An 11,016-nucleotide genomic window follows, 5' to 3' on the forward strand; every position below is an offset into this window, starting at 1 on the left:
CCTGCATTTGCATCCAGTTTCCGATTTCCCGTTAAATATTATTTGAGGTTAGTTCGATGTATTTGCATCAAGTTTTCAGTTCCCCATTAATTGTTTTTTTATGTTAGTTTCAATCAATATTATATATATTTTAAAATATTAGTCATTATTGCTTTGCCATTATTTTTTTTTTTTTTTTTTCATTTTCTATTATATATTTTGTGATGTTATTTTTTGTATAATTGTTTTTAACTATGTTTTGAAGCCGTGTTAAGGATATATTCAAAATAAGTCGGCGCTTTATCATAGACACTAAAATTGTATGATTTGTAATAGGGAATTAGTTTATACAAATCACCTATTTTTTTGTAATTTTTTTATTTGATCAAATATATAAAAATTGGAACACTAAAAGTGTTTGATTCATAATAGGAAATTACTTTATACAAATCACCTATTTTTTTTAGCAATTTTTTTTATTTGATCAAATATATACAAATTAATACACTCAAACTCTCTAAATATAAGAATTAGAAATACACTCAAACTGTCCAAAGAGGTTCAATGTACGTGGAATTATAGGCTATTAAAAAATAATATCTTTCATATTAAAGTGCCACATAGGATAGAAAAAATGCTAACTCTCATATTAGAGTGCCACATAGGAGAGAGAAAATCCTCATTTAAAGGTCGATCTCGTTTTATTATATAGATAGTAGATTCCCAAGGTCTTACCCTTTAGTAGGCTCGACTTTTGCCATCTTAGCAAATCGAAACCAACTCAACCAATGGGTTGCAGATATTCTTAGTCACTCACCCAATGCAACATTTGTTCTCCGTCAAGCGTTTGGTTTTCATCATATCATAACTGCAAATCCATTAAATGTACAACACATTCTCAAGACTGAGTTCTCTGAATACCCCAAAGGCCACTTGTCTAGTACCATATTGAATGATTTTCTTGGCACTGGTATATTTAATGCTGATGGTGATAACTGGAAGTTTCAAAGGCGAATATCGAGCCACGAATTCAATACTAAGTCCCTTCGTAAATTTGTTGTGACTATTGTTGAGACTGAGCTCTCCGACCACCTTATTCCAATCCTCTCGGCTACTGCAGCTAAAAGAACAATAGTTGATCTTCAAGATATCCTTCAACGCTTTGCCTTTGACAATATTTGCAAGATCGCCTTCGGGTTTGATCCTAAATATCTTTCCCAATCATTCCCAAAAATAGAGTTTGCCCTTGCTTTCGATAATGCTGTGCGGATAAGCGGTGAGTGGTTCACTTACGCTTTTCCAGCAATCTGGAAGCTGCAACGGGTACTTGACATTGGATCAGAAAAGAAACTAAAAGAACCAATTTCACAAGTTCGAGAGTTTGCAGGAAAAGAAGCAAGAACTAAATGAGAATTCTTCTATAGAAAGTGCTGATCTTCTATCAAGGATATTGAGTTCTGGGCATTTAGACGAAGCTTTCATTGTAGATATGGTTATAAGCTTCATTGTAGCCGGTCGCGATACTACATCAGCAGGCTTGACATGGTTTTTCTGGTTAATCTCTTTGAATCCCCGTGTGGAAAAAGAGATACTAATAGAAATTCTGGTGATGAACCCCAATGTATCAGTTTATGACGAAGTAAAAGACATGGTTTACACTCATGCATCGCTCTGTGAAAGCATGAGACTATATCCACCAGTCCCTTCAAACGCAAAACAGGCAGCAAGGGACGATGTTTTGCCCGATGGAATAATTGTAAAGAAGGGAATGAGAGTAACATATCATCCTTACGCAATGGGGAGAATGGAGAGTTTGTGGGGTGAAGACTGGCAAGAATTTAAACCAGAGAGATGGCTGACAAAGGATGAAGTCCAAGGAAAATGGAGATTTTGTTGGAATCTCTTGTGTATTTCTAAATACTAGTGTGTGTGTGTGTGCAAAGTGGATGAGATGAACAAATAATGTTCTCTCCAGTTTAGTGCATAATTGATAGTCCCACATTGGTTATCCACTACATCGGGTCGGGTTCAGGCTTGGGATTGGGCTTACTGTTGTGGGTAGTGGTTTGACCAATTGCCTAAACTTGTTTTTTTTTTTTCTTGAGCAGCAAGTTTTGGTGTTCTATTAGGAGTTGGTCTCTCTTCCTTATCTGTTTAGGAGACCGACCTAACCTCTATAAATAAGACTATGAGTCCATAGAGGGAAGAGACTTTAACAGATCAGAAACCCATCTCAGAGAAACAGAAACTATAACTTATCCCATTCTTATTCTCTTCTTCCTGTAGCCGCCAGAGAGAGTTATATTGCTATTCTAGAGGGTAGTCTGTTCTAGTGCAAAGTCAGACTGCTGTTAACCGTTGAATCCTATGAGAAAGATGCCACTGCTGCCTTTCTGCACCATTGGAAGGGGTGAAATCTTTCCTTAAGGACAGCCTAATCCGCGCCTTGGTTATTACTTGTTAATTCTATCATTGTCTACTGTTCCTTCTGTTCTACTCTAGTTGCTGTGTTGATACAACTATTTTAGCAATCTTAAGGAAATATTTTTGTAGTAGAACAAAGGAGAATGCTTTAATACGGCAATCAAAAGATAAGTCTTTTACTTTGAGTTATTGTTTGTGTTATTGGGTTATGACTTTAGAAATTTTCTAATAATTTCATTTTTGTTAGGGAAACCAATTAAAGATTGAATATTTATTGATCTTTTATGGTTTATCAAACCCTATATGGTTGTAGACTTTTCTCCTACGTTTGTGGGAGTCAAATATGAGATTTCTATAAAGAAAAACGTCAAAGTTCATCTTTTTGACAGCTGCGTCACTCGTTACGAAAACTGCTATAACTTTCAGCTTAGAGCTTGGTTTTGCAATCCGCTTCTTGTGTTGGATAGCTGATTCAAAAAGCTTTCCATTGGTATAAGGCTTGATACCTAATTTGTCCTGAGCTGGTTCAGAATTATAGTTCTTTTGAACTGTTTTTTCTGGAAGGAGAAAAATATGGTAATCTAATTTTTCAATCGGTTAGGTATTGTATTCTTTCACTCTTTGCAATTATTTTGGTTTGATTATATGGTGATATTCTTGCCTTGATTTGCATACTAGTTTTTCTTAGGAGGGAAATATTTAAGCTTAAACTTCTTTAATAACCTAGTCAACAAATTATATGTGTTTATTACTAAGATATTAATTGGTTGGACTAGAAATAGTTTGATATTATTTTCTTTGTACATATGTAGATGTATGTAGATGGTCTAAGAGAGACCTTAAGATAGTTAATATCAACCACACTCAAATCTTGGATAGTAATTATAATATATTCAATGCATAATTGTTTACCTCTATTGAGTGTACGTGTTGTTAGACGATGATTATAATTATATTATTGTGAAAATACATGTTAGATGAAGTAACTTATAGCTTATATCCAATATAGCATATGTTAAAGTTGTATATCATGCTAGTTTTGGATATTAATCATCGTGAATTTATTTTGAACTTGATGATAGTTTATTGGTAAATTTTTCTAGTTGAAGACATTAATGGGTTGAGCCATTAGATGTTGTGGTAGTACTTGAGGTCTTGTTGATAAGGTATCCTATCTTGCTTGAGCTCATGTAAAAAGAGGAGGTGAAGTCCTCAGTTATTTTGCATATTCAGTGGCTAGATTTGCTTAAATATCGTATACTTTTTGTTATGAGGGGTACAGTTAAAGTTTACTTTTCCTGAACCTATGATATGATATTAACCATGTTTGGCATGAATGCATTATTTAACATAGGTATGAAGTTTAACCATGTCATATATTATTAAGTAATGAGCATCGTTGTCTATGAGAGGAAACAATATGGGAAACAATCATATCCTCTTAAACCTAATTTAGTCAAGGAGATGTAAGGTTATGGATTGTCTTTTTAGACAATATCCTCCAGTGACTATTTTAGACAAGGAGATATAACGCTTGTGGATTGTCTTATTAGACATTATCCTCTTATGACTATGAATAAATAGCCAAGGTGATGTACAAGTGCGTGGATTGTCTATCTATATAAGTTGGAATGTTGAATGATGAAAAGAAGAATGATAATGATATTATCTTGGGTAAAACCTTTTTCATCTAATTCTTCTATTCTTTAAAATTCATTTGAATCACTTGTGGATTTCCTTTCATATAGATAGCATGAACATAATATGACTATGTTTAATATGATCCATAATCATAGACTTGAGCAAAGTATATTCTTGTCATAAGAGTGCATATTATTGTTGGTGTTTCTTTTAATGTTTGTAGCGGTATAATGTGTTTTGCAGATAAGTTTGATTAGGTTGAGTAACCATTGAACTGTGGGGGTTGGTGACCCATATGCATGACACTGTTTTACCATAGTTTACCTCACAAGATAATTGGAAATACACTGAACTACAAAGTATGGAAAGGTCTTGGGCCTATCCAAAAATCCTTCAAAATGTGGGGGGTGTCTTGCCAAGGTTATTGTGAATGAATCTAAAAGAATATTTTTGAGGCCTAGAACTACCTAGTAGATGTTCATTGGTGAAACTCATAATAGTGATGTTTGTTTTAGTTGTCATGCGCGATAACAATCTTGTAGATACCATACTATTATTGAATGTCTTATATGCTAATTTTATTTTGAGGATGTGCTTTCTGTAAAATTGGCATAGAGCGGTTGGATGTTTATAATGAACTACGTAAGAGGATCCTATAATTTATGAACAAGAAGTTTGGAAGACCATCAGTGAGTATATCCACCATTCACGGTGATGATGTTTATATATTTCTTGAGGAAGATTCATTAACCTATAAGGAAGTTGTCTGTCTATGAGAAGTGTCCTTTTTTTAAGGATACAACCCCTCTAAACTGGACTCTTGTTTTATTGGAGGATCTATAGGTTGAATTGGATATTCAAGAGAAAACTAAAACGTGATAGTTGTATTGCAAAATACAAGGCTAATAATAATAATCAAGGGGTTTCAATCAGAGACAAGATTTATACTACTTTGAAACCTTGCTCATGTAACTAGAATTTCTTCTACGAATTCTAAAGACTCTAGTTGAGTAGTTGTCGTGGAACTACAATATCAAGTAGTACCAGGTGATGAGCTGAAGGTATACAATTTAGTTAAACCTTTGTATGAGTTGATTCAAGCGCCTATAAATGGCATGAGCAATTCAACAACATATTAGTGTCATATGGATGTCAAAGTACCATTGTTGATAAAGGTGTGTCTTTTTTTTAGAGTAAAGCAAGACATATGTGTTAATCTCTCTTTGTTTAGATGATTTAATATCATGAGTGCTAGCATTAAGAATGTGTATGAGACAGAGAAATTTCTATTTGAAACACATAATAGACCGTCATTGAAAATGATAGTTCATTATGTTGTTAAACTCATTTCTGTAACTGCTATATTCAATTGTCAAAATGTTGACGTTTGAATATGGTTGAAGCCCACATCGTACCTTAAACTAGACCGGCCGGATGGTCTAAGAGAATTTCGGGCACTACAGAATTGAATGACTGGTGAATATAGGAATTATAACTCATGTTGGTCTTATTATATTGTTTTAGCACGTAGTAGAAATATTTTTCATTGAAAAGTATGGATATTCTGATAGTAAGCATGAGTTAACATGTTTTGTGGCAAATATCCATCTTATGAAAAATAATCTACTTGTGTTTTCTCATACTAAATATGTCAATATCATTGGTAGCCTATTGTACTTGATGGATAATGTATGTGAGACATGACATTGCCTACATTTATGGCATACTGAGTTGATAACCAATTGTGTCATTATAAGGAACTTTGATGTATATTGTCAGATTATCCAAGTACTATAGCAGAGCCATTGATTATGGACTGATATTTATTAGATTTCCATCATTGTTGGAAGGGTAATATGTTATAAACTGGATCCAGTAATGTTTATGTGATTACCTTTGGTGGAAATTGAGTGTCTTGGATATCATCCAAGCTAATCGCCTTAGAAAAGGCATGATATGATGTTGAGTGGGTTAGCAACCTCTTGGCAAATCTTCTCATTGGCTCTAAACAACCTCCTGATGTGTCTATGCTTTGCAACTGTCTCATTGCAATAGCTAAGACATAAAGAAATATGTGCAATGGGAAATGTATATACATAAGTTTGAGATATAACTTAATCAAGCAGCTGCTAGAGATTATGTTAGGTCGGACTTAGTTTGGCCACATGTTTGACCGTACCACTTATTTAGAGGCAAGTGGTTATACGACGAGGGGGATGGGACTTATGCCCAGATATAGGGTGACATTGACGGCAACCCTACCTATGTGATTGGAGATCCCATGAAGTAGATTCAAAAGGAAAAACAAGTCACTTCGTCGTCCTGCAGTACTATCGTCTTATTTATTTATGAGACGTCCCACCCTATGGCGAGATGGTACTATAGTATACTTTGTATAACTAGAATTGCAATGAGTAAAGATGAGTTATTTTACTTTTATTGGAATCCATAGTCTATTTTATAATGAGATAGTGTATTTTAACTGCAATGTACACTTGATGGATATCCACCTATGTGAATGTAGAACTGGGTCGGTTCTTATGAGTATATAGGCAAGTACTCTAGAGCATTCATGGAACACGTGCAGCAAGGAGGAAAAAGCGCTAAACACCCTTGTAACGGGCATATAATGAAAGAGCAATGTGGGTGCATGTGATCTATTTTACTACAAGGGAATGTTGGTTCAAAGATTTTTTAATCCACCACTTTCACGTATTATAAGACATGTTACCCTATGACTGGTTCAAGCCCGTAAAGCACCAGTATCTTATGCATTGTTTTTTCGATTCTCTCTGGCATTTAGTTAACCCTTTTATTTTGTAATATCCTATTCCAAAATAGTGGAGGACTATTAGTATTTTGAAATAGTGGGGGATTGTTGGAATCTCTTGTGTATTTCTAAATACTAGTGTGTGTGTGCAAAGTGGATGAGATGAACAAATAATGTTCTCTCCACTTTAGCGCATAATAGATAGTCCTACATTGGTTATCCACCATATCGGGTCGGGTTCAGGCTTGGGCTTGGGCTTACTGTTGTGGGTAGTGGTTTGACCAATTGCCTAAACTTGTTTTGTTTTTTTTCTTGAGCAGCAAGTTTTGGTGTTCTATTAGGAGTTGGTCTCTCTTCCTTATTTGTTTAGGAGACCAACCTAACCTCTATAAATAAGATTGTGAGTCCATAGAGGGAAAAGACTTTAACAGATCAGAAACCCATCTCAGAGAAACAGAAATTATAACCTATCCCATTCTTCTTCTCTTCTTCTTGTACCACCAGAGAGAGTTATATTGCTGTTCTAGAGGGTAGTCTGTTCTAGTGCAAAGTCAGACTGCTGTTAACCATTGAATCCTGTGAGGAAGACGCCACTGCTGCCTTTCTGCACCATTGGAAGGGGCAAAATCTTTCCTTAAGGACAGCCTAATCCACGCCTTGGTTATTACCTGTTAATTATGTTCTTATCTACTGTTCCTTCTGTTCTACTCTAATTGCTGTGTTGATACAATTATTCTAACAGATTTGTGGGGAGGGACTCGTCCACGTATCCAGTTTTTCAAGCTGGACCACGAATATGTCTTGGCAAAGATATGGCATTTCTACAAATGAAGAGGGTTGTGGCTGGAGTTCTGCCTCGATTTCGAGTTTTCCCTGCTATGGAGGAAGGATTTCAACCAGTGTTTATCTCTTACCTGACTTCCAAGATGAAAGTTGGTTTTCCAGTGAGGATTGAGGTTAGGGAGGATTCAAAGATGACCAACAAGCTCATGTTGGGTAGTGTGACTACCAGTTAGTTGTTAGAAAAGGAATATATTTACTGTGTACATAGTGTATGTCACCATATACCTTGCCCTCCACCCCCGGCCTAATCAAAATTCCTGGTTCCGTCCCTGGTTGGCCCTCTCGTACTCTTTGGCAATCACTACACATATAACAGAATATCGTATCTCTTTAAGATTCCTTTTTGCTAGTAGCAGATATAATTTCCAAGCTAAGAAAAGCTGAAGCCTTAATGATTCTTTCCTTCAGGACTTTTGAGTTCTGTGGATGACATCCGTAAAGATGAACAGATGATGAGGCATCCCCCACTTGTACAGATAATCGTAGTGTGTAAAAAAGAAAGAGAAGTGACTTACGAAAACGGAGGTACAGTTTTTTATATTGTCCAACTGTGGATGATAGTAGTCCAATTTATGTGTCAGTTTCCACCAAATTTAAGCAATAATTTACATGCTCTTCAGGAGGAACTTCGCAATGGATATTGCTGAATTAATTACTTCATTTACTTAACAAAATGGACTTTCAACTGTAGCTAGCATCCTGGCACAAAGCAACAAATCAATAACGAACTGATAAAAATTTACTTAGCACTAACACATTTTAAAATAAACCTACATATACGGGTTACAAACCAAAACTTCGTGAGTAATTATCCCCATCCATAATAGTCTAGAGGAAACCACAACATTGCCAATTACAACTCATTGACTCAACTACCCTCCCTAACCTCAATCCTCACCGGAAAACCACCTTTCATCTTTGAGGTCAGATAAGAGATGAACACAGGCTCGAAACCTTTCCCCATCGCCGGCACAATTCGAAATTGACGCAGAACCCCAGCTACCACTCTCTTCATTTGCAAGAATGCCATCTCTTTACCAAGACAAATTCGTGGCCCAGCTTGGAACACTGGATACGTAAAAGAATCCTTCCCTACAAACCTCAGTTTCCCTTCACTTTCATCCCTTTCAAGCCATCTCTCTGGCTTGAACTCTGACCAGTCTTTACCCCACAAGTTCTCCAGTCTCCCCATCGCATAAGGGTGATATGTGACCCTCATTCCCTTCTTTACAACTGTCCCGTCTGGAAAAACATCGTCGTCTGCTGCCTCTTTCGTGTCTGTAGGGACTGGTGGGTACAATCTCATGCTTTCACAGAGTGAAGCATGAGTGTAAACCATGTCCTTTACTTCATCATAAACTGATCCTTTTGGGTTATCCCTCATAATTTCGCTAAGTATCTCCTTTTCCACATGAAAATTGCAAGATAGTAACCAGAAAACCATGTTAAGGCTGCTGAGGTGGTATCTCGTCCAGCTACAATGAAGCTTATAACCATATCAATCACGAGACCATCATCTAAATGTCCAGAATCCATGATCCTTGAAAGAAGATCGACCGTTTCTAGTGAGGACTTCTCTTTGAGTTCTTGCTTCTTTTCTTTCACAATGTGTTCGGCAAACTCTCTGACTTGCAAAACTGCTTCCTTGAGTTGCTTTTCAGATCCAATGTTAAGTACCCTTTTAAGCTTCCAGATTGCTGGTACTATATAACTGAACCGTTCGCAGCTGATCCTCAAGGCATCCTCAAAAGCAACTGCAAACGCTGCTTGTGGGAGTGACGGGGACAAGTGATCAAACCCAAAGGCAATCTTGCAAATGTTGTCGAAGGCAAACCTTTGGAGAATATCTTGAAGATCAAGTACTGAATTATTGGCTGCTGCATCTGAGAGAATGGGGATAAGGCGGTTGGAGAGCTCAGAATCAACGACAGTCTCAACAAACTTACGGAGTGACTTAGTGTTGAACTCGTGACTTGAAATTTGTCTTTCGAACTTCCAGTTATCACCATCAGCGTTGAATATACCATGACCAAGAAAATCGACTAAAGTAGTACTAAAGAAATCTCCTTTGGGATACAGAGAAAATTTAGTCTTGAGAATGTGTTGCACATTGGAAGGATTGGCAGTAAAAATCTGTCGTGAGCCAAGAGCACGATGAAGAACAAATGTTCTAGTAGGACATTGGCTTAGAATCTTGCAACCCCGAGTCGGTCTTTATTAGCGACGAGGGTGAAAAATGAACCAACTAATGGGTAAGATCTAGGCAATTTAGAGACCGGAGATGAAGATAGTTTTCGACGAATACTGCTACTGTTGATGAAGATAAGGAAGAAGCAGAATGGAAGGATGCAAACAAGAAAAGTTGCTAAGCTCCCAAACTGGAACCTGATAGATAGCTTGAGACTAAGGTCTATGGTGTATCTGCAATGTGTTGTGTGTGTCTTGGTGGTTGATATTGCAATTGTACGTATTTATAGTTGTGTTTAATTTGCAACTTTGCATACCTCACTCATGGCGTCAATTGTTCCAAAGAGGAATTCAAACACTGATTGTTGATTGTTTAAAAGGAGAACTCATGTCCAGTTGTCCCTTTGAGTGGGTGTGGCTACACATCTCTTCCACGTGGCGAAAGCGCAAATTTTGGTGCTCATACTTGTGCACGCAAAGTCGCATCTCTACCCAAAGGACCACACTCACGATGGAATCTCTACCCAAAGGAACTCAATGGTGGGATGGAAGACCAGACTTCCTAGCTAGGAATCCTAGGATTGAACATCATGACATGACACATTACAGGTTTTTTAGTTGTGCTTTTCACTTTTGTAACCCTTTTGCCTATTCAATACAATTACCTTTAGCTAAAAAATTGTCCAGTTGTCCCACGTATGTTATAAGAAACTTAGGATTTGCAGTTTTGCACATTGCAATTTTAGAGAAGCTTCTATCATTATTATTTGCTTTTCATTCATATTCATTAAGATGGCGTGACTTGATTGACTATAAAGTAGTGCAAATGTGTGAACGGGCCGGTTTGAAATGCACAAAAAATTTATTAATAATATGAGGTTACCGTTCCAACACGCTTGATATAGAAAATATTGACAATTGGCAGTTGTTGTAAAATGTTTTGTCAGTCGACTTGTTTACCTGTTTGAGTCCTATGTTAGATATGGTTTGTATTTCAAAGGTAATAAATTTTAGGAGACACCGAGTAACTAGCTGTGCTCGGAGTAATACTATAGGGAGTGATTTTTTTGCTCTTAGCATTGGTTCCTCCAAGCACTCCAATAAGGGAATTATCAGTCACACACGTCTCATTTTTTACAAAAAAAAGAGAAGTTATATCTTGCACAAAATCC

General features: G+C 36.6%; 2 pseudogenes; one reads left to right on the plus strand and one right to left on the minus strand.

Annotated features, from left to right (window-relative positions):
- Positions 1–7,830, plus strand: part of LOC147505644 (cytochrome P450 94A1 pseudogene) — a 32,945-nt pseudogene extending 25,115 nt beyond the window's left edge.
- A 546-nt stretch (positions 7,831–8,376) lies between these two features.
- LOC147505645 (cytochrome P450 94A2 pseudogene) lies at positions 8,377–10,119 on the minus strand (annotated as a pseudogene).
- Between the last annotated feature and the right edge of the window lie 897 nt (positions 10,120–11,016).

Source organism: Coptis chinensis, chromosome 4, assembly GCF_015680905.1.
Source record: "Coptis chinensis isolate HL-2020 chromosome 4, ASM1568090v1, whole genome shotgun sequence".
Lineage (NCBI taxonomy): Eukaryota > Viridiplantae > Streptophyta > Magnoliopsida > Ranunculales > Ranunculaceae > Coptis > Coptis chinensis.